Source organism: Eptatretus burgeri, chromosome 2 (genome assembly GCF_056783735.1).
Source record: "Eptatretus burgeri isolate ZD-2024b chromosome 2, Ebu_testis_v1, whole genome shotgun sequence".
In the NCBI taxonomy this organism is placed as follows: domain Eukaryota; kingdom Metazoa; phylum Chordata; class Myxini; order Myxiniformes; family Myxinidae; genus Eptatretus; species Eptatretus burgeri.
The window spans coordinates 17,541,689-17,563,315 of NC_140962.1; the positions used below are offsets into that span (position 1 = coordinate 17,541,689).

The following is a 21,627-nucleotide window of genomic DNA, read 5'->3' on the forward strand; positions in this document are numbered from 1 at the left end:
GTAATTAATAGAGGTACTCACGATCAAAGTTACGCTCAAACCTTGTGTAATTAATAGACTGGACATACTCGAATGAGTCGACTGAGGCTTCATCCCCCCCCCCCCTCATCCCCACCCTGAGTGTGTGGAGTTTTTGCACTAAAGGTCTTAAAAGTGGTATAAAGGTCTAAACTCTAAAGGATTTAAGGGATCTGAAAAAGTCTAAAATGGGTCTAAAGGTTTGATGGTGTAAAGGTCTAAAAGGTACATTTCAATGGTGCGTAATTATTCATACAATTTCGATTCCTCATTGCAACTTGTGATGCGACACGAATGGTGCACGAGAAAGGTCTTCAAAAAATGATTTTAGGTGCTTTTTTGTTTGTTTTGTTTTTCCTCTTCATCCAAGTAGTTAAAAATGTGGATCCATCTTATCGAAGATAACCCCTTACTCGTGGGGATGGCTAACGTACATGCATGACTAACGTACACCCTCTGTCTCTTTATATACAGAACAGTATAGGTAGATGTAACTTTTTCCACACAGACATGAATGGCTTTAAAAAAAAAAATAATAATAATAATACATTTCTCGTCTGCATATGTAATATAAGTATTTAAATACAATTAGTTAGATTCCCAACCGGTCAGAGCATCCATCTTCGAACAAAGGCACATTCCAAGCTCCTCCCCTCTTCCTGCCAAAGGGTGGCGCCTGATGTACGATACTCGATTGCCCAAAGCACCATTCTTTCATGTTTTTGCATAAGTTTGCTTATGATTCATACCGGTATCATACATATTTCTTATGGATTTGTGGCCCTGAAAAGGGCCGTTTGGGTTTGATGAAGCTTTTCAGCTAAACACGAGGAAATTCTCCTCAATGCTTTCCTCGTCGAAGACGGCACGTCACTCCTTGTTCGAATCGGGGTAGAGCAAGTATCCGTCACTATCACCGTCATTTGCAGCCTCCTTCTCCCAAATGTCGTCTTCTCTGCCATCCATACTGTTGGAGATGCAGCATTTCAGAAATGCTCGCTTGATGATGTCTGACGGTATCTCTTCTCACACCATGACTATCTAGAAGGTTGACCTTTCTCATCCTCCCGCTCTTGGTGTCGGTCTTCTCCCCACTAGTTATCCAGTCGGACCAGCAGCGACGTAGCTCATCCTTGAACGGCTTGTTAATGGACGCATCGCAGCTGCAGGAGCATTGCCGTTCCGTCTGGGATAATGAAATCGGTGTTGGTCCGATGGAGCATTGCTTTCGTGTCGTCGGTCTAGTGACGAATGCATCCAGGCAGAACATGCTCTGTCGTCGGGAGAGGCCGCCACCCGGCCTATTACTCCAGATCGTGCACACCCAGTCCTGGACCAGTCCCTTGTCTATCCACCCATTCTATTGCGCACGAACACTGACGCTGGCTGGAAACTTGTCTTTGGGCAACGTCTTCCTCTTCAACATGACAAACGTGGGAAGCTTGCCTCAGTCTGCGGTGCAGGCGAGCATGACGGTAAATCGGTCCTTCTTGTGACCAGTCGTGTTGATTGTCGCATTGCACGCAAGCTTATTTGAGGTGGGTGCTCTGTTATTTAATTACACTTGTAGTGGTCCTTTCCCTCCAGAGACCGGAGAGCATCCGTTCGCTCGTCGAACGTAACCAGTGTGTTTTCCCTCCAACGGAGGCGGGACAAAAAGGGTTGGAGCTAAGAGTGAGTTACGAGAGGTTAGATGCACGGCTTAATGTGAAGGACGCTCTCGGTGTTATTTTTCTTGTTTGCTCTAGTTGGAGTGTTAATATAGTTATTAGACATTTGATCTGCAAGTTTCCTCACCAAAGACTCCAGCAATTGTGAGTAATTTTTATTTTGATGTGAGACCAAGTGTTGTTGTTCTTTTGTGTTTATTGGTGTTTTCAGAGCCGCAAGACTCAACATCGGCCAAGCACCTAAACTCTTGGCGTCTCCGGTTTTTTATTCTTCTTTAATTTCCGCACACTGTTAACAAGACGCAGTACAAACTCTTAACCTCAACCAATTTTCAAAATTTAAACGGTGGGATTTAGCTTAACAGCAGTTCTGACTGCTAAAAAAAATTAAGGTGTTCATTTGGAATAGAATTAAAATTCAGCATTAATCGTTTTTAGGTCAGCTCGCTGACCTAATACATGGTTTTCCCTGGGTTTTAAAATGACTTGGGTAAAACTGCCAACATGTATAATTTTGCGGCCACGATAAGTGGGCGGGGGGGGAGAGTGGGAGAGGGGGGGTCGCCCCCCTTTCGCTGTCGGGGGGGGTCTGAGGGTTCTCCCCCAGGAAATTTAGCAATTTTAGATGCTCATAGGTGCATTCTGGGACATTCTGAGCATGCAAGTAGAGACACAAATTAGTATCTTGGCATCATCAATTTTGTAAAAAAAATTCTCACTTACAACATATCTTATATTTAGCATGTACAAATATTTAAAATCTTCTTTTGTAATCTTTTTTTTTTGTTATTTTTTTTTTCTTTAAAAATCTCTAAAGCAGTTGGGCAGCCAGAAATTGCCTTCGGCGGCTGCCCAAGTGAGCCCTATGGATGGAAAACACTGCTAATATAACCAGTCGATGTCCTCAGGTCCGTCCGTCTGTCAACAATTTTTATTTTTCTATTTCCTCCTGGATGTCTCGGCCGATTGAGTTCAAACTTGACATGATGATAATACGATTTGCTCTCTATAGATAGTCTGAGCCCTTTTTCGCATTTTCACCTCGGAGTCAAGGTTACAGGGTCATCAAGTGCAAAATGACCGATTGGTCGAATGGCCGAAAAGGAAGCATCGGACGGCTATAATGCATAATGGGTTTCATAGCGATTATTAAGAAGATTTAATTCGACCAACCAGTTTCTCATTACCTCTGTCGTCTGGACTTGTTTATTGGGCAACACAAGGTCCGCTGACTTCAACACTGCTTCGCGCGGTTATTTTAAATTCTGTTTTCACTTTTCATCGTCACTAAGGTTGATTAACACTCAGTTGTATAAAGTTTTGTGAAAATTGAATGTTTACATCCTCGGTCGGTGTGGAATGCCCACCCGAGCTTTCCACCTGAGCTCAGCCCTCTTGAGCTACTGCCCACTTACAAAGCTTTCGTCCGCAGCCTGATGGAGTACTGCTCTCCCCTCTGGGCTGGTGCTCCTGCCTCCTACCTTTCTCAGCTTCACGCTCTGGAAACCAAGGCATTTCGGATCATTGGCATTTCCTGCGATAAGGCTGAGTCTTTGGGCCTCTCACTCTCTTACCGCTGGCAGGTCGGTGGTCTTTCTGTCTTCTACAGTCTCCTCTCTGGTCTCACCCCACTTGCTGTGTAAGCGATTTGTCCCCACCATATTTCCGCAGGGCGCTCAAGGTCTGCCAACAACCCCCCTCTGGTAAAATTACCAAAACCACGAATCACTGCTCACCTTCACTCTTTCATTCCTCTTTTTTCCCGCCTTTGGAATAAACTCCCTCACTCTGTTCAATCCCATTCTTCCCTCCAGGCCTTTAAAACAGCTGTTCACCACCGCCTCTTATCGTCCCCCATCCAAATCCTTGATTTTTCTACCCCTGTTAATCCACCCAAGCCCACCTCCTTCAAATTTCCTGCTTTCCTTCCTGAAAGTCCGTGTAATGTCCATCTTGTATTCACCGTGTTCCCCGCCCCACCCCTCTACCTTCCACAGATCTCCTGATGTATCTGTTCCCCACTGTTTTGTCCTTCCCACTTCCACCCCTCTTGTCTCATGCCCCCCTTGCTGTGCATTGTGTGTTAGCTCTCATATGAGCCTCAACAAGGTATACAAAAAAAATACAATGCATTGCAGTGAGGGGTAGCTTCCATGGGCTTCCATCCGTTTCCATGCCATATAACAAGGCTGTCTTAAGTTCTAGTTGATTTCTGTTTTCACTTTTGGGACCTGCTGGTGTAGCTTGATGTTTAATGAAGATGATTTTCATGCAAATCCGCTCAGAAATACACTTTTCATGAGGAAAATATATTCAATTCAAACGACCGTGAGACTCTGGAAGGGACACCACATGCTTTCCGTTCGCTGCTTCGCCTCGTAACCTGTCCTCCTGAGGGACTGCTTATTCGTAGCGTCTGAGATTAATGTTTATATTGTTGTGGGCCGGCAGGGTCGGGTGAGAAGACCACTAGGTGGGGGAAGCTACGTCGATTCCCACCAGACTCCCCAGAATTGTAGGCCATCGCTCACGGATAATTCCGTGATGCGGTGGGTCGCTTAACCCACCGTGGACGCCAATAACTCAACCGCGTGACCAGGGTTCTCCCGCCTATGGAATCTGGTTACCTAATTAACCACCGGGGAACCACGCCCTCGGTATGCCTTGTCCGAACCGGATCACTCGACTGGGTCGGATCACCTTTCCGGATCGGATGCAGCCGAGCGACACTGCCAAGGACGTACCGGCTTGAAGGAACGGACCGTTGGGAATAAAGACCCGGCTAAACCTGGATTCGAACCATGCTGGACCAATGAGGGAAAAAACAAAGGTGAGCTGGGAACATTCCTAATGACATTTATTTACAAGCGGGCGCGGAAAAGCATGTGGCACAACAAAGGTTTATTGGGTATGTAACGCAGGGAAAGAGGAGAGGGGTGTGACAATTATACAAGCAACTTACTAAAGTAGACACAGTGCAGACTTGACACGAGATTATTCACAGAAACAACAATAAAAGATCTTCTACAGGCTTACTTAACAGACAGGTGCCAGCACACTCAGACACACACACAGAAAAAGAAACCCCAATGAAGAAAAGGACTTTTGCAGCCAGGGAGGGAGGGGGTTGAGGCCACAGTTCTCGGTACCTGGGTGTCTCGGGGGAGGGATGCTCCGTGGTGCAGCACCCGACAATAGCCACGTCGCTCTGGCCACAGCCGCACATGTGGAGATCGTGTTCCAAATAGGAGGAGCTTGAATGGAGAAGGGAGAAGTCCAGAGGGCGAGAGTGGAGCAGTCGGAGGGCCCAGGCAGGAGGCTTGGTCGAAAAGCAGGAAGCGAGGTCGTGTGGGCGGAAACGAGGAATAAAAGGTGGGCCGGCGAGGCGAGACGTGGACGGAGTCGAGGACAGGAGACACAGCGTGAAACATACACACTCACATAACCACACTCACAGAGGACTTCTCTGTGTTTTATAGAGCTCGGGGGAGGGGCCATGCCAAATCCGACGTCATCGCCTGAGTCAGCATTCTGACTGGCCCCGACCCCTCACGTGGTCTGCCATACTGGGCCGGGCCTCGGCCAGACGCTGGTATAGCCCGCCCACCTGGGTGCAAAAGCGTACATGAAACGCCGCACATGTCTGGCCTTGGGTAGACGGTGGTGCAGCCCGCCCACCCTACTGCGTGACTCGCTGTTGTAAGCGAGACGAGGGGCAAGCGAGGTAGAAGGCATCGTGGATCGTCACGCTGTGGTAAGCGAGATGAGGGGGCAAGAGAGGCAGAAGGCATCGTGGACCGTCACGCTGTGGTAAGTGAGATGAGGGGGCAAGCGAGGAAGATTTACCTCAGGAGTGAAAAGAGAAAGAGTGGGAAGTGGAATGGAGGGGAAAATTAATTAATAAACCTAACTAATAGCCCATTGCAAGGCACTCCCTGCTGTCCTGCGAGGCAAAGGGAAGGGAACTAACTCCACGTACACTAATGGGATAACTATCTTGGGACACCTATCTGTTGTATGCTTGTGGTTCCGAGAACCGCAACAATATTTTAGATGATTTGGGGATGTGCTCTCCAAGTATCTGAAAGAATTCCGGTGAAAAACGGACGGTGAAATTGATGCGGGAGTCCTGCCTTGTCTCGGTTTTATTCTTTTTTGGCAGTTCAGGCTCAAACTTTGGGCTCGAACCATCTCTAATGGCAAGTTTAGTTGTGTTTGCATTTGTGCAGTGTGCTCTGTGTAACTACTTTCCTCACACTATGGAAAGACTGCTGAACTTGTATTTTATGGCCTTCAAAGCCATCCCACAACCAGGTTGACTAAATAAGAAATGTGTGCAATGGTAAAAGTTGGTTCCTACAAAATTACATGATGAGGTGCCTGGTGTTCCAAAAAGAAATCATTTTTCTGCAAGCAGGGGTAGCAGGGTGTTTCATGTTGCAGGAATAAATGGCTGAGGCTGAGTGAAATAAGATTTTTATTGTGATGTTTGCCGTCTGCATGAAAATAATAGTCCAGCAAATTTCAGGGAAATTGACCTGGGGGTTTGGAAACGTACAACGTCGAAGAAACAACCAAACAAGCACGCTCTTATACACGGCGTACACAAATTTCCATTCCAAATTCAAACGGTGGAAAATAAAAATAGGACCGCCTGTCCTGGGGCTCACCTGCATCAGGAACAACAGTCACTCAAACCCTCCCACAGACCCCCTCAGACCCTGAATTTTGTTTAATGCCGTGAACAAAGTTTAGGACATCAAGGGTGATGAAGGTTGTGGTCAAGTTTCATTGGAATTCTGTGTGTAGTTCGGTAAGAGAGCAAATACCTATTTTGGGTGGTCAGAACCCTCCCTCCCTCCCCCCCCATCAACTCCCTTAATGAGCGTAGATTTTGATGCAGCAATACACTTTGGTACATGACAGGTGACGAAGGTTGTGGTCAACTTTCATCAAAATTGTGTATGTAGTCTCGAAGAAAACAAACACCTATTTTGGGCGGTCATACACCCCTTGTCGACTCCCTTCATGAGCGCAGATTTTGATGTGGTCGATAAACTTTGGTACAACACGCATGATGAAGGTTGTGGTCAAGTTTAATCAAAATTGTATGTGTAGTTTCAGAGAAGAGAGCAAATACCTATTTTGGGGAGGCGGGGGGGGGCAAAAAACCCCCGTAATGTGCAGGTTTTGATGCAGTCGATACACTTTCGTACATCATAGGTGAAGAATGTTGTGGTCAAGTTTCACCAAAATTGTGTGGGTAGTTTCGGAGAAGACAGATTTCCTTGGTCAAAACTAAGATCCAGGTTTTCAATGACATCTTGGATGCTGCTGGGTTGTCTGTACCTCTCTGTTATGAGGATGTTGAAGTCACTAAGAGATTCACTTTCCTTGGCAGTGATATTCATGTGTCTGCATTTTGCGAACCAGAGGTCAATAGATGTCTGTGTCGGGCCTCAGGAGTCATGGATTCACTGGATCATGGGATGTGGTGCTGTCGGTACCTATGCAGGATGACGAAAGTCTGAGTCTTCAGGTCCTTGGTGCTTCAGGTGCTTCCACAGTCTTGCTCTATGGATGTGAGACTTGTGCTCTGACCAAGGATCTGAGACAGACAATTAACTCCTTCAGTACCAGCTCTCTTCAGAGAATCCTTGGCTATCGCTGGTCATACTTTGTGTCGAACGAGCGGTTGCTTCGAGGGACTTAGATGAGATTTGTTACTTGTATAGTCCATGAGCATCGGGTGCAGCTGTATGGTCATATGCCTCGTTTCCCTGACACTGATCCTGCTAACAAATTATCTCGGTGAGGGAGCCTCGTGAGTGGAGGAGGGCAACGGGCTGACCCTGTTCTTCGTGGTTGCAGCAGGTTGATCGACATCTCAAGGAGATTGGGATGGGCCAGACATCTGCCTGGGGGAGACCAGACGGAGGCCCTTGGAGTACCAGCGGAAAGTGTATGCAGTGACGTGCTGCTCGGCGCATGCTCCCATACCTGACCTGACCTGACCCCCTCCTCCTCCCTCATACCCTTTTGGATGGTAACTTCGGCAATGTACTTGCATTCTATTCTCCAAGACTCGAAGTGCTACCATTTTTGACGTCTTGGTATGACTCAGCCAGGGTCAGTGTTGAACCACCAGGCTCAGAGTGACCACTCTATCTATCCACCGTGCCACTGAGTCTAGTGATGCTTTGGCAAGCATTAAAACAAGTGACAGTGCAGAAATCTAAGGATTTGGTTGTGTATACTTTCACCTTATTCCAAAAGTTAGTGTCAACTTGGTTTAAAATGAACTAGCAAAGAACTTGTACCCTGGTTTTATGATTTCCGTTGTATTTTTTGACTTGTATTACTGGTTTGCACCAGGTGGCACAATCGTGGAGTATGGTAGTACTCCATATAGAGGGATGATATGTGGCCGCCCATTCAAATGTGTACACTATGATGGGCTTGTATAATACTAAAGAGTGGTCATTTACATTTAAAAGCCATACCTTGTATTCTGACATCTTTCTATATCTTGTTAGGTCAGAAAATGCTCGAATAAATCGCTAAAGTACCACATTAGGAGATCGCTAAAATGCTAATTTGTACTTCTTCGTAGTCATTTTTGCCCCTGTTAAAACAATGTAAAAACTATAGCCCAACCTTCCTCTATAACTGCTGAAGCTATGATGGTGATTGCAATGCAAGGAAGTTACTTTGTCTCTGGGCAAGTGCACACTACCCAAAATAAAATAAAAAATTAATTTTTTTTAATAGGAAAGGAAATCGAATGTAAACGTGAACTCAACCAAACCAGGCCAGGATCGGGGGAGAGGGTAATATGGACAGTCCCATTCCAAAAGCAATACATAAGCAAACAATCTCCCAAATCAACTGAAACAAGTATTAAAACAATTTAATAACATAGATGGATTTAATCCACACCAAAATAACAAAATATAAAACTTGAAGCATTTTTTTTTAATGATGATAACATTTCGCATATGTGGTAATCCACATTGTGGACTGAACAAAAAGCCAGGGCTGAGTGGGGAGGGGTAGAATGTACTATCAGCCAAATTTAATAACATGGATTAATTTAATCCATAACAAAATATAAAAACGTGAAACATTTTATAATTGAAAAAAAAAAAACATTTAAAACTCGAAAGAGCAATTAGAGATTGCAGACCCTCAACAGAACTTGTTTTGTGTGGTGCATTTTGTGTGGCGTTTGTGCACTGGTGTGTTACGTAATTAATAAGAGACATAACTAGAACTACCACTTTTTATAACTGCTGGCAATGATGACCGGGTACCAAGACGTCCCGCTTTGATTGGATACCTGACCCTGACCCATGACGTTTTTCATTACTATTCAATTTAATTCAGAATGGGATTAAAAGAAATTCAGTTCAAATCAAATGAAAGACCAAATTGGTACAGTCCTGCATTGGAGTCTTCAGGAGGAACCTAAACAAGCAAAAAGCAAAGATGAAGTCACCAGGAGGAACCTAGATAGGATTTGCATTTCAGCTGCTACTCCAATACCCTCAAACACATCCAGGCACAGCCAAATGAGCTTCTTTTTTTTTTTCAAAAAAATGAAAAAGAACCAAGATCAAAATAATTAAATAATTCTGACTGCCAGACCATGTGTCCGATAAAGTTGAAATTTAAAACATGTATTCCCCATCACGACTAGATCATAATTGTGAAGTTTCATGTTGATTGATTAAGTGGTTCCAGAGAAAACTGTTTTTAATTTTTTTCTTCAATCCAATATGGCTGCCAAACCATGTAACCGATCAATTATTCCTTAACAAACTTGTACACCTAAGGCTTGAAGAACATTTGTGTGAAGTTTCCCCTCGATCTGTCCAGCCATTCTGGAGAAGATTTTTATATGTTTCAGGGTAAATGCAATATGGCTGCCAACCATGTGACATTTGATGTCATATGTGTGAACCTTTTGTTCCTCATGGATAGGCGGTCATACGTATAATGTTTTGCCTCGATCTATTCAGCCTCATCAGAGAAGAAGATTTTTGAAGGTTTTATTTATTTATTTATTTATTATCAATATGGCTGCCGAATCACGTGATCGATGACGTCATCAAATTATTTTATGTGGACCATTTTATCCCTAGATGACCCTCAAAAATTTTCATACTTTTTTTTTTTTTGTTCTTGGTATGAGTGTGGGGAACTGGTTTCATATGAATGGTCTTATGACACAAACCACATATCTATAATGTCATGACCCCCCCCCCGACTTTCGGGGGCAATGGACTAAACAACAATCAACTCACGTCGTTTTGGCGAGTCTTCACTCGCAAGCTCGGTGAATACAACGTTTCAACAAGAGAAGGTAATCTCGTTTGATGCTGGTTTCATGCAAATCGAATAAGAATTGACTGAGTTATGCCGAAAACCGCATATTTTTCAAGGGCGTGACCCCCCCCCCCCAACATTTTACCCCAACCGGTGACATGTGTTATGACATCATTGTGTCACAAGATTGGGCATTAAATTCTGAACATTTTGGTGCTGGGTTCATGTAAAGCGGACAAGAATTGACCGCGTTATGACAAAAACCGCATATTTTTCAAGGTCGTGACCCCCCTGACCTTTGACCCCTAACCGGTAACAAGAGTATGGGCGTCATTGTGTCATATTGCATATCACAAGATGAGGCATTGAATTCTGAACATTTTGGCGTTAGTTGCATGCAAATTGAATAAAAATTGACCGTGTTATCGTAAAAAGACTATTTTGACCTTTTCGTGACCTTGACCTTTGACCCGAACGATCCCAAAATCTAATCGAATGCTTCCTGGCTAATAAGCAATCATCCCACCAAATTTTATGCAATTCGGTTTAATACTTTTTGAGTTATACGAATCACAAGATTACAAATAAATAAATAAATACACGCCGACCAAAACATAACCTTTCGCAGAATGCGAAGGTAAAAATGCATTCATTCCCCATGAGGAGTACTTGCCATGGGTCAAGTTTCCATTTTTCCTCTTGGTGTGGTTTCAGAGATAGAGGTCCATCATGATGCCTTTTGACGTTCCATCGCAATCTCACAGCAAAAGTAGTGTCAAGATATTGTGATGCTAAATCAGAAGAGGATTGTGGTGTCGTGTTGTGGCATTGTAATGTTGTGTCATTCCTTCCTTGTTTGGTTGTTTTGGGGGTTTTTTTGAGATTTCATCTCTCTGTTTTCACATTTCTTTTTTGAAATGTTTTTAGATCTTCATGGAGGATCTCTAAGTCTTACTCACGTTGTTCTTCTTAATCTTCTTCTTGTGGACTTTTTTGTTTCACAGCCTATAGTTTTCATCGAAACTTCCTGAAACTTGGCATATATACGTAAAAATACCCTGTGCAGACAGTAACCATCTCCGATTTTGAAAATTCCTCCGAGAAGAAAAGGTTATGACGTCAAAATATCTCCACAAATGGAAATCGCCTAAAAAAAATTATATACACTATATCAATATAAAACATAATATTTTGCTTGAGAATTGTGCAAATCTCAAACAGCGATATTTTCCAAGTAACCCCATGTATACTCTTTTAGTCATTACTCTGCAAAATATAAACTGTTTTGCGTGATTGTTTTTGCATAGGAAAGGGGAATGATAGTTCTTCAAAATAGTACATTTGTTTTGTAAATAATCCTCTTGAAAACTTCAGGATTGGAAAAAATACACAAAAAATATAAGATGATAAAATGTGCCGGTAAGTAAAATTGGGGTTAATCATTGAAATCAGGCTAATCCAACTTTTTTGAAGTCAAATTGAGAAACAGAATAGTTCATAGAATCCGGCCAACGATGAGCTTTAGCATGATATCTCATTTTTGGTGTAGCTATTGGGCTTGAGTCAAAATTAATAACTTATAAAGTTCGTTCTGAACGTTTACGAAACGAAATGCGTTCATGGGAAATTATAGGGTACCCCTATAAAAACGCGATTTGTGGAAAACTTTCCAAGTGGATTTTTATCAGACCAGCATATTCGAATTCTCCAAACATTTTCACTCTGTAGACAACTCTCAGACCTTTTGGCAAACAAAACACAAATAAACCTTTGTGAGCTCTTGGGCTATGGATCAGTAAATTTATTTATATGGCCGAGGGAAGTGAGCTTGGAGGAGTAGAGGTGAAAAAAGAAATTTTTAGCTGTAAGTTTAATGTCACTCGGATCAGTCAAAATCTTTCCATCAGCAGAACGCAAGGGCAATATTTGTTTTTGATTTTTTGAGGCAGTTTATAGCTTAAAGAAGAGCCTGCTAGGAGTATTCAGTTGTTGCAAGTGAACCATTCTCATCCGAAAAAGTGCACCTTTTGCACACTCAGCCAATAATTCATTCAAAAGGGTTTTCTTTTCATACAACATTTGTCGCTGCCCATTATTATTACAAGAGGACACCTTGTTTTGCTCGCGAAGAATGTCTTCACCTGGTCGAAATCGATGTCATGATCTCGAGTTATGTGTTGTGAGAAATTTTGACAAAAAATTCTAATTTGAGCTTTAACGTTGTCCCATCACTGACGCAAACAAGAGAAATCCTGATCCATTGCCATGTAATGTGCCCAAAAGGTCCTAAAAGAAGAAACAAAGAACTTGTTTTGAAGGAGTGCTGTCTTGAACTTGCAATATGGACTCACCACCTCAGCAAATGGCAATTGAAACTGCATTACAACTGATCGGAAAACCCAGATGGGAGAATAGAAGTTTTTAAAACGAGGTGAAGGAAGTGATCGGAAACAGAATTTATCAAGTCGAGCTCGGGACACTAAATTGTTCGAGCAGTGACACCAAGCAAATTGTTGCTGTGTCGGATGTTGCAATCTCCAAAAGTCAGTCAACTTGAATCTTGAGATGGAGTGAACGAGAGATCTCGTGCTGGCCACATGCGGCTCAGCTCCATTCCTATCAAGAGAGGGGTTTAGTGTGCAATTAAAATCTCCTCCAAGACATAGGAAGTGGTCAGGAGGAACACCAGCAAGATACGAATCAAGACTGCCAAAGAAGGAAGATCTTTCAGTAGTTGTACTTGGTGCATACACATTGACTATTGTAAAAGGGTGTTTACTAATGGAGAAGGTCAGGGAAGCTAAATATCCCTTCACAATTTCTTGAAAGGAAACTAAAGTTAGAGGAAGAGTTTGCCGAAAAAAGATGGCTATCTCAGCAATCGGAGTTGAAAGACGACTGAAGAACCAATGTCCTTTAACAAACAATTCCCACTCAGTTGAAGAATCATCAGAAGAGTGAGTTTCTCGTTGGAGTAAGATATCAACCTTGTTGCACTCAACTAGCTGTTTAACTTGCACTTTACGAAGAGATGTTCGACCACCATTGATATTTAGGCTAACAATAGATAGTTTCATCTTTTAGGAGTCGCCGGCAAAGAATAGATCACCACGATCTTTAAGTTCATTCCGAGTGTATCTCAGAAATTTTCTTAACCGGTGATGTTAAGGGTCTGCAAGAATATATCTTATCAGGTCGAGAAATCATTATTCGAGCCACTTGAATAAAATCCTCCAGAACTGGAAAATGGTCTTTAATTTGGACCCCCTTTTTCCCAAAACTTTTGCGCAAGAAAGCATGAACAGCATTCGGAGAAACTGAGGAATCAACTTCAGCGTTTTGAGAAGGAATATCGCCACTAGCGTCACTTAAGGCTGAGACAACAGAGGATGTCCCATCAGACTCATATCCCATGCTATCTACCACAAGCCCCTGCTGTTCTTCAGCAGCAATTTCATCAGATGCCACAGGTACACCCACCTATATCATAATCAATTTGTACATCCGGTGTAACAATTTTAACTTCAGCAACTGTACATTGGGGGGGGGGCAGGGTTCATCAATTCCATAAGAGATCTCAGGTTCATTGGGCACATTGGGAACAACAGTTTCACGTATCCTAACAATGAGGGTACAAGGTTGCTCGGAAGATGTGTCCGTGGGAATGGTTTCAGGTAATTTTTTAGCAGGTGCTGTGACAGCTTGTGCATTAGAAAGAGGCCTTTTAGGCTCCACTGGACTATTTATTTTATGATCAAATGCATGCTTCTGTGCTTTATCAGCACAGCACAACGGTGAAACCAGCATCAGCATCACTTGTCTCTGCTGGATGGGAATTTTGTGAAGAAAGGGATTGCTGTCCTTCAGATGAAAGAAGAGACTCCAGTCCTCGGATAGCACGGCGTTCTCATTTGACGCTGAATTAGTCTCTCGGGGATTAACTCGGCAATCTCTTCGCAGATATTCGTGTCGATTACAGACGTAACACGTTAACATCTGTGTTGTTGCACACATTTGATAATTGTAATTATCATGTTTAATTGTGACAATGACGTCAAGATCACGGCGGTTCTCGTTCAAAACAATCATCGCGGCACCGTAATAAGGGAACCATTGAAATGCGAGACACGACGGTACCAAAAGGATGAAGAGCAAGTTCTATTTTTTTTTCATTCTCCATGTAGGGTGGAATATTGGAAATAATAACCTTCACTGATGGAGAATCAAGCGGAGAAACTGGAATGAAAATGTTGGGCTCGACGGATAAACCCGATTCCACAACACTCGCCACCATACTTTCTTGTCAAAACAAAAACGACAACTTTCCTGTTCATTCTCAGCGCCAATAATTCCACTGACGGCAATAATAATCTCCTCGACTGCCACGTGTGGCCATGCTTCCAACTTGACGAGCTGAGTACGGTGCCGTGAGAACGAACGCTCGTCATACCGGCCGTGCTAACAACGGCAACGGTAGAAGGAAATGGAAATGACTCAAAAGAGCTCTCGGCACATTAAACGAAGCAATAAGAACATGCAGAAGCAATTGGAAGCAAATAATTCACTCACCATCACACCACATGTTCTCTCTCGTTCTCTCTCTCTCTCTCTCTCTCTCTCTCTTTCGACGAAGGGAAGACAACATGGGGAGAAGTTTAATCACAAAAGGAATTAAACACGAACAGTAACGATATTAACCTAACAAACAATGGGGGGGGGGGGGAACGATGCGAAAAGGGGTAAAACAACCAATAGCAAAGGCAGCTCTCAGCTTACCAAAACCACACAGCCACCATGACACCACACCCAGCTCACAGACTGCCAGTCGGGGGTGGGTGTGTGAGAGAGAGGGATCGGGGGGGAGGGGTGAGGGGAGGGGAGGAGGTGACGAGAGGGAGGTCTCCGGCAGAGGGAGAGAGAGAGTACATCGGGTTAGGGTGGAGGAGAGAGAGGGATCAGGGTGGAGGAGAGGGAGAGGGATCGGGGTGGAGGAGAGGGAGAGGGATCGGGGTGGAGGAGAGGATTCGTGGTGGAGGAGAGGGTTCAGGGTGGAGGAGGGGAAGAGGATCGGAGTGGAGGAGAGGGAGAGAGGGATCGGGGTGGAGGAGAGGGAGAGAGGGATCGGGGTGGAGGAGAGGGAGAAGGATCGGGTGGAGGAGAGGGAGAAGGATCGGGTGGAGGAGAGGGAGAGGGATCGGGTGGAGGAGAGGGAGAGGGATCGGGTGGAGGAGAGGGAGAGAGGGATCGGGGTGGAGGAGAGGGAAAGGGATCGGGTGGAGGAGAGGGAGAAGGATCGGGTGGAGGAGAGGGAGAGGGATCGGGTGGAGGAGAGGGAGAGGGATCGGGGTGGAGGAGAGGGAGAGGTATCGGGGTGGAGGAGAGGATTCGGGGTGGAGGAGGGGAAGAGGGATCGGGGTGGAGGAGAGGGAGAGGGATCGGGGTGGAAGAGAGGGAGAGGGATCGGGGTGGAAGAGAGGGAGAGGGATCGGGGTGGAAGAGAGGGAGAGGGATTGGGTGGGGGAGGAGAGAGAGGGATCGGGTGGGGGAGAGGGAGGGAGGTAGAGAGAGGGATCAGGGTGGGGGAGAGGGAGGGAGGTAGAGAGAGGGATCAGGATGGGGGAGAGGGAGGTAACCCCTCTCACCTGGAATGAAATTGCATAAAGTCAAATTTTTTCCACCTCTATTTACACATACTAAATCACAAATTCCACAAAACAAAACTAGAATATCTTGCTTGGAAAAGTGTGCACCACCTGAGTTAACACTTGGTGGAAGCACTTTTTTTTCTTTTTTTTTTGTATACCTTGTCGAGGCTCGGGAGCCTGGTGTTGGCGCAGTGGTTCGGGCAGCGGCTTGGGATCCAAAAGGTCCTGAGTTCAAGCCCCGTTTGGCCACTGAATTAATACACCAGGGGGTTGACTCAGCCTGTCATCCTTCCGAGGTCGGCGAAATGAGTACCAGTGTACTGGGCCGGTGTATACCCCGGTTAAAATAGGTGTACCAGATCCCTGTGTTGTAAGAGGCGACCAGGGTTGCGTCAGGAAGGGCATCCGGCGTAAAACGTGTGCCAAATCACTATGCGGATCATACGGATGATCCGCTGTGGCGACCCCTAACGGGAGCAGCCGAAAGAAGAAGAAGAAGAAGACCTTGTCGAGGCTCGTATGAGAGCGAACACACAGCAAGGGGGGCATGAGACAAGAGGGGCGGGAGTGGGAAGGACAAAACAGTGGGGAACAGAGACATTAGGAGAACTGTGGAAGGGAGAGGAATGGGGTGGGGAACATGGGGAATACAAGATGGACATTACAGGGACTTTCAGGAAGGAAAGCAGGGAATTTGAAGGAGATCGGCTTGGGTGAATTAACGGGGGTAGAAAAGATCGAGTATTTGGATGGGGGATGATAGGTGTTGATGAACAGCTGTTTTGAAGGCCTGGAGGGAAGAATGGGATTGAAGAGAGGGGGAGGAATTTATTCCAAAGGTGGGGGAAAAAGAGGAATGAAAGAGTGAAGGTGAGCAGTGAGCCTGGATTTTGGGAGTTTAACAAGAAAAGGGTTACTGGCGGACCTCGAGCACCCTGTGGAAATGTGGTGGGGACAAATCGCAGAGAGAGAGCAGGGGGGCGAGGCTGGAGAGGAGATGGCAGAAGACAGAAAGATCACCGACCTGCCTGCGGTGCGAGAGTGAGAGGCCCAAAGACTCAGCCTCATCGCTGGAGATGCTAATTATCCTAAATGCCTTGGTTTCCACAGCGTGAAGCCGAAAAAGATGGGAGGCAGGAGCACCAGCCCAGAGGGGAGAGCAGTACTCAATCAGGCTGCGGACGAAAGCTTTGTAATTGGTCAGGAGCTCAGGTGGGCCGAGGAAGGACTTTGCACGACGGAGGATTCCCAGTCAGCGACTGGCTTTGGAGGCCAGGTTTGAAATGTTGCATTCCCAGGAAAGGTGATGGCAGATAGTGAGACCCAGAAGCTTGAAAGAAAGGACTTCTTCCAGAGGATTGTTGAGAAAGTAGATTGGGGGTCGCGGGGGGGGGGGAGGGGGGGTTCTCAACGGTCCTTTCGGAGAGACGTATTGAGAGTGTGAGATTTGTCCGGATTGCAAGACATGTTCCACGTGTTGGACCAGTTTGTGATTTTATCCAGATCTGCAGTGAGCGAAGAAGCTGCTGCATGCCGGTCTGAGGGATGACAGATGGTACAGCAGAGGGGGAGTCATCAGCAAAGAGATAGAGGATTTTCCAGAGATTCGGAGAGATCATTGATGAAAACCAGAAAAATAACAGGGCCCAGAACGCTACCTTGAGGAATTCCAGCCAGCACAGGAAGAGGGGATGAAAGAACTCCATTTAGGGCCACACGTTGACTGCGGCAGGAGAGGAAGTCTGCGAGCCATGAATGGAGATGGCCTTGGATACCATAGGAAGAGTTTGGTGAGCAGGGCAGGGTGCCAGACCATGTCATAAGCACGCGATATGTCTGGGGATATGGTTCTAATTTCATGTCCGGCATTGAGGACCTCCATCCGTTGTTGGGAGAGCAGAAGCAGCATATATCCAGGTTTGAGTGACCTGGTCTGACAACAAATTGATGATCGGAAATCAAGCCATTGGAGAAGAGGAAGGATTTAATGTCTGCAGCGATGATGGATTCCATAACCTTGCTGATGATTGGGAGAAGGCTGATTGGTCTGTAGTCTGTTTTTGCACCTTTTTATGCAGGGCATTAATGTTTGCTGATTTCCAAGCAGATGGCAGATGACCTTGAGCAAATGAGAGGGTGAATAGAACAGAGAGAGGGTGAGCAAGAGCAGAAGAGCAGGTTTTTAGGACAAGTGGGCTGATGCCGTCTGGACCCGTTGCAGAATCTGAGTTGAGGTTTGAAAGCAAGCTCTCCACCTTGTCAGGAGAAAAGGACACAGAGTCCAGGGACAGTTGGGTGTGACTGGGTAAGGTGGGTAGAGAAAGCGATAGGTTTTAGACACAAGATTTAGCTGCAAACACCGAGTTTAGGCATTCAACTTTTTCACATGCGGTATAAGCAGTGCGGCCATTTGAGGTAAGGGAGGGGATGGAGGGGGGACATACACCACCAGGATTTTGAGGAGGGAGAGAGGTTTGAAAGTTCAGACGAGCTGAGAAAGATGTTGTTTTCTGGCTCTCCTGAGAGTAGATACACACTTTTTCCGAGGTTTATGGAAGAAACTGAGATTACCCTCAGTTGGGTTTGCTTTCCATGAGGCAAAGGCAAGTTGACAACTGCCTCGCCACAAGCTTCAGTGAACCAAGGGTGGGAGGAAGGGTAGGACAACTGAAGACAAGAGGGGATAAATCTGTGCTTGAGGGAGAGCAAGTTTCTTTGAAAGAATTCCCAAGATGAGTTGATGTTGGAGAAAGTAGCGATAGGAGACCAGTCTATAAGTTTGATGGCTGCTTGGAGACCCTGCCAGTCTGCTTGAGTGAAATGTCAGACTTGACAGCGGTGAGGTGGTTCTCTGATAATAGCCAGAGAGATGTCCACTTTGACAAGGACGTGGTCAGAAGAATCGAATGGAGTGGAGAAAGAGCAGCAGATATTGTCAGGAAACTTTGTCAAAACCAGATGCAGAAGAGATGGAGTACCATTGGTTGAGAACCGGGTCGGGAAATTGACTGATTGAGTCAGTCCCAATGAGTTGCAGAAAGCTTTTGATGAAGTGCCATGACAGGTGAGAGAGGTACCCACACCCAGTCAACTGGCATGATGACAATTGAATTCACCACATATGAGGAAGAGAGAGTTTGGATGAGAAAATAGAAGATGGTCCATGTTGCTGGATAGCGAGGTGTAGATGGAGTCATCACTGTTTGGTGGACGGTACAGTACACATATAAACATGAGGTGGGAGTGGAGGGGAAGCCGTAGCCAGAAGTATTCCTGTGGGTGTGGGGGAGTGAGGGCAATGCATGGAGAGTGAGGAATAGAGTCTGACGAAGAGAGCAACTCCTCCACCAGGACGAGGCTCAGGTCTGTCATAACTGAGGAGGAACTGTCATAACTGTCATAACTGTCATAACTGTCATAACTAACTCATAACATAACCAGAGAGATACTTGGGAGTCAAACACGTCTTGGGGGAGGAAAGTTTCTGTTTGGCAGATAATTATGTCTGGTTTGTCAGTGGCAACCTGTATGGAAAGGTCTGAAAGGTTTGAGTAAAGGCCCCGGATATTTGAGGTCCACACTGTAAATGAAGAGGGAGGGAGGAGGCTTTGGGTGCAGGGGGTGGGAGGGGAGGGGAGGGTAGGACAAGGGACGAGGGGGGGGAGGTAAGGAGGGTTGTTGAAAGAGTGTGGGAGATTGCAGAATAGCTCGGGGAGGGGGCCGGATGAGGAGGAGAAAAGGCTCTCTGGTGCTGGGGGAGAGGGGGGACAAGAGAGGAGGCAGAATGCAGTTGAGGATTTCAGGAGGTGGAGCGATGAGATGGAGGTGAGAGGGCAGTGGAAGGAGGCAGCTTTGTGGATGAGGGGGGGGCAACTTTGTGAAGGGTGAGTGAGGTGGGTGAATGGTGGGAGAAGCGTGAGTGGGGACAGTTGAGGGAGAAAGGTGAGGGGGGGTTGAGAGAGGTGAGAGGGAGGCTTGGATGGAGAAGAGTGTGAAGGTTGCTTTGAGAGGGAGGGGAGAGAGGGGTGAGTTGGCACTGAAATTGGAAAAAAAAAGAATGGTTGATGAAAAGCGAACATTCATAGCAAACTGGTTTTTTAAAAGTTTTAGATCAGAGATACAATTAAACACAATTCTTGATGGATGCAATAAAGGCGAATTCAGAGAATGGAGAGAAGAAACGCTGTACCAGTTGGATTTTTTTAGGCAAGGTATGAAGGAAAGGTTGAATTGAGAGCAGTCTGTTTAAATAGTCGAGTAGTGCATTATGATACAGTAAAGAGAACCACACGTGTGAAAGAGGAAGATGAAGCATTATGAGAGATCGTTTTTAGGACTTCAAGCAAGTGCTGAAGCCCTATTGAATTCGTTAGTATTATTATTATTAGGGCTTCAAGCAAGTGCTGAAGCCCTATTGAAATCGTTAGTATTATTAGGGCTTCAAGCAAGTGCTGAAGCCCTATTGAATTCGTTAGTATTATTATTATTATTATTATTAACGGCGTTTTTATGTTCTACTGACCGATTTTGTGGCGGATCTGGAGGGAAAACTGTCGGATGAAATTCAACGAAACTTAAGAGGATTGTTACTCACCACCTGAAGTTTATACTAAGAAACATTTGATGACGTAGGTCACGTGGTATGGCGGCCATATTGGATTTTATCCAAAACCTAAAAACATCTTCTTCTCCAGAAGGGATAATCAGACAGCCTCAATCTTTTGCACACATTTGCTAAGTTGCTTGGGAATGTAAAGTTGTTAATTTGGTTGAAATCGTTATTTAATTTATATGATTTTAAATGATGCCGATTCGCCTCATTAAATATGCAAAATATGCAAATGAGAGTTGAAAAAATTTAATGACAGATTTAGATAGTACAGAAAGAGGGGACTCCCAATGTATTTATACGATGTCTGTATTTGACCCCAGTGAGCCCCCAGCGCCCCCCAAAGTTGAAAATGACCCATTTTTTAAATGTCATAAAATGAAAACAACGCTTGGAGTAAATTCAATGAAACTTATCAATTTAATTACTCTCCACCTGCAGTTTAAACTTTAAAAATTTTGATGACGTAGGTCACGTGGTCTGGTGGCCATATTGGATTTTATCCAAAACCTAAAAACATCTTCTTCTCCAGAAGGGATAATCTGACAGCCTCAATCTTTTGCACACATTTGCTAAGTTCGATGTTAATGTGAATTTGTTAATTTCGTCGAAATCGTTACATAATTAATATGATTTAAAATGATGCCAATTCGCCTCATTAAATATGCAAAAATTGCAAATGAGAGTTGAAAAAATTTAATGACAAATTTAGATAGCACATAAATAGGGGACTCCCAATATATTTATACTATGTCTGTATTTGACCCCCGTGAGCCCCCAGAGCCCCCCAAAGTTGAAAATGACCAATTTTTGAAATGTCATAAAATGAAAACAACGCTTGGATGAAATTCAATGAAACTTATCAATTTAATTACTCTCCACCTGAAGTTTATACTTTAAAAATTTTGATGACGTAGGTCACGTGGTCTGGCGGCCATATTGGATTTTATCCAAAACCTAAAAACATCTTCTTCTCCAGAAGGGATAATCTGACAGCCTCAATCTTTTGCACACATTTGTTAAGTTCCATGGTAATGTTAATTTGTTAATTTGGTCGAAATCGTTATTTAATTTATATGATTTTAAATGATGCCGATTCGCCTCATTAAATATGCAAAATATGCAAATGAGAGTTGAAAAAATTTAATGACAAATTTAGATAGCACATAAACAGCGGACTCCCAATATATTTATACTATGTCTGTATTTGACCCCAGTGAGCCCCCAGCGCCCCCCAAAGTTGAAAATGACCCATTTTTGAAATGTCATAAAATAAAAACAACGCTTGGATGAAATTCAATGAAACTTATCTATTGAATAACTCTCCACCTGAAGTTTATACTTTGAAAATTTTGAT

At 44.6% G+C, this 21,627-nt stretch overlaps 1 pseudogene across 1 annotated transcript in view; it reads left to right on the forward strand.

Annotated features, from left to right (window-relative positions):
• Nucleotides 1-1,166: 1,166 nt before the first annotated feature.
• Nucleotides 1,167-21,627, forward strand: part of LOC147031499 (caspase-3-like) — a 47,477-nt pseudogene continuing 27,016 nt past the window's right edge. Inside the window, exons 1-2 of the transcript XR_015050222.1 lie at nucleotides 1,167-1,493; nucleotides 1,606-1,741. The product of XR_015050222.1 is annotated as a caspase-3-like (transcript). The remainder of the gene's footprint in view (nucleotides 1,494-1,605; nucleotides 1,742-21,627) is intronic.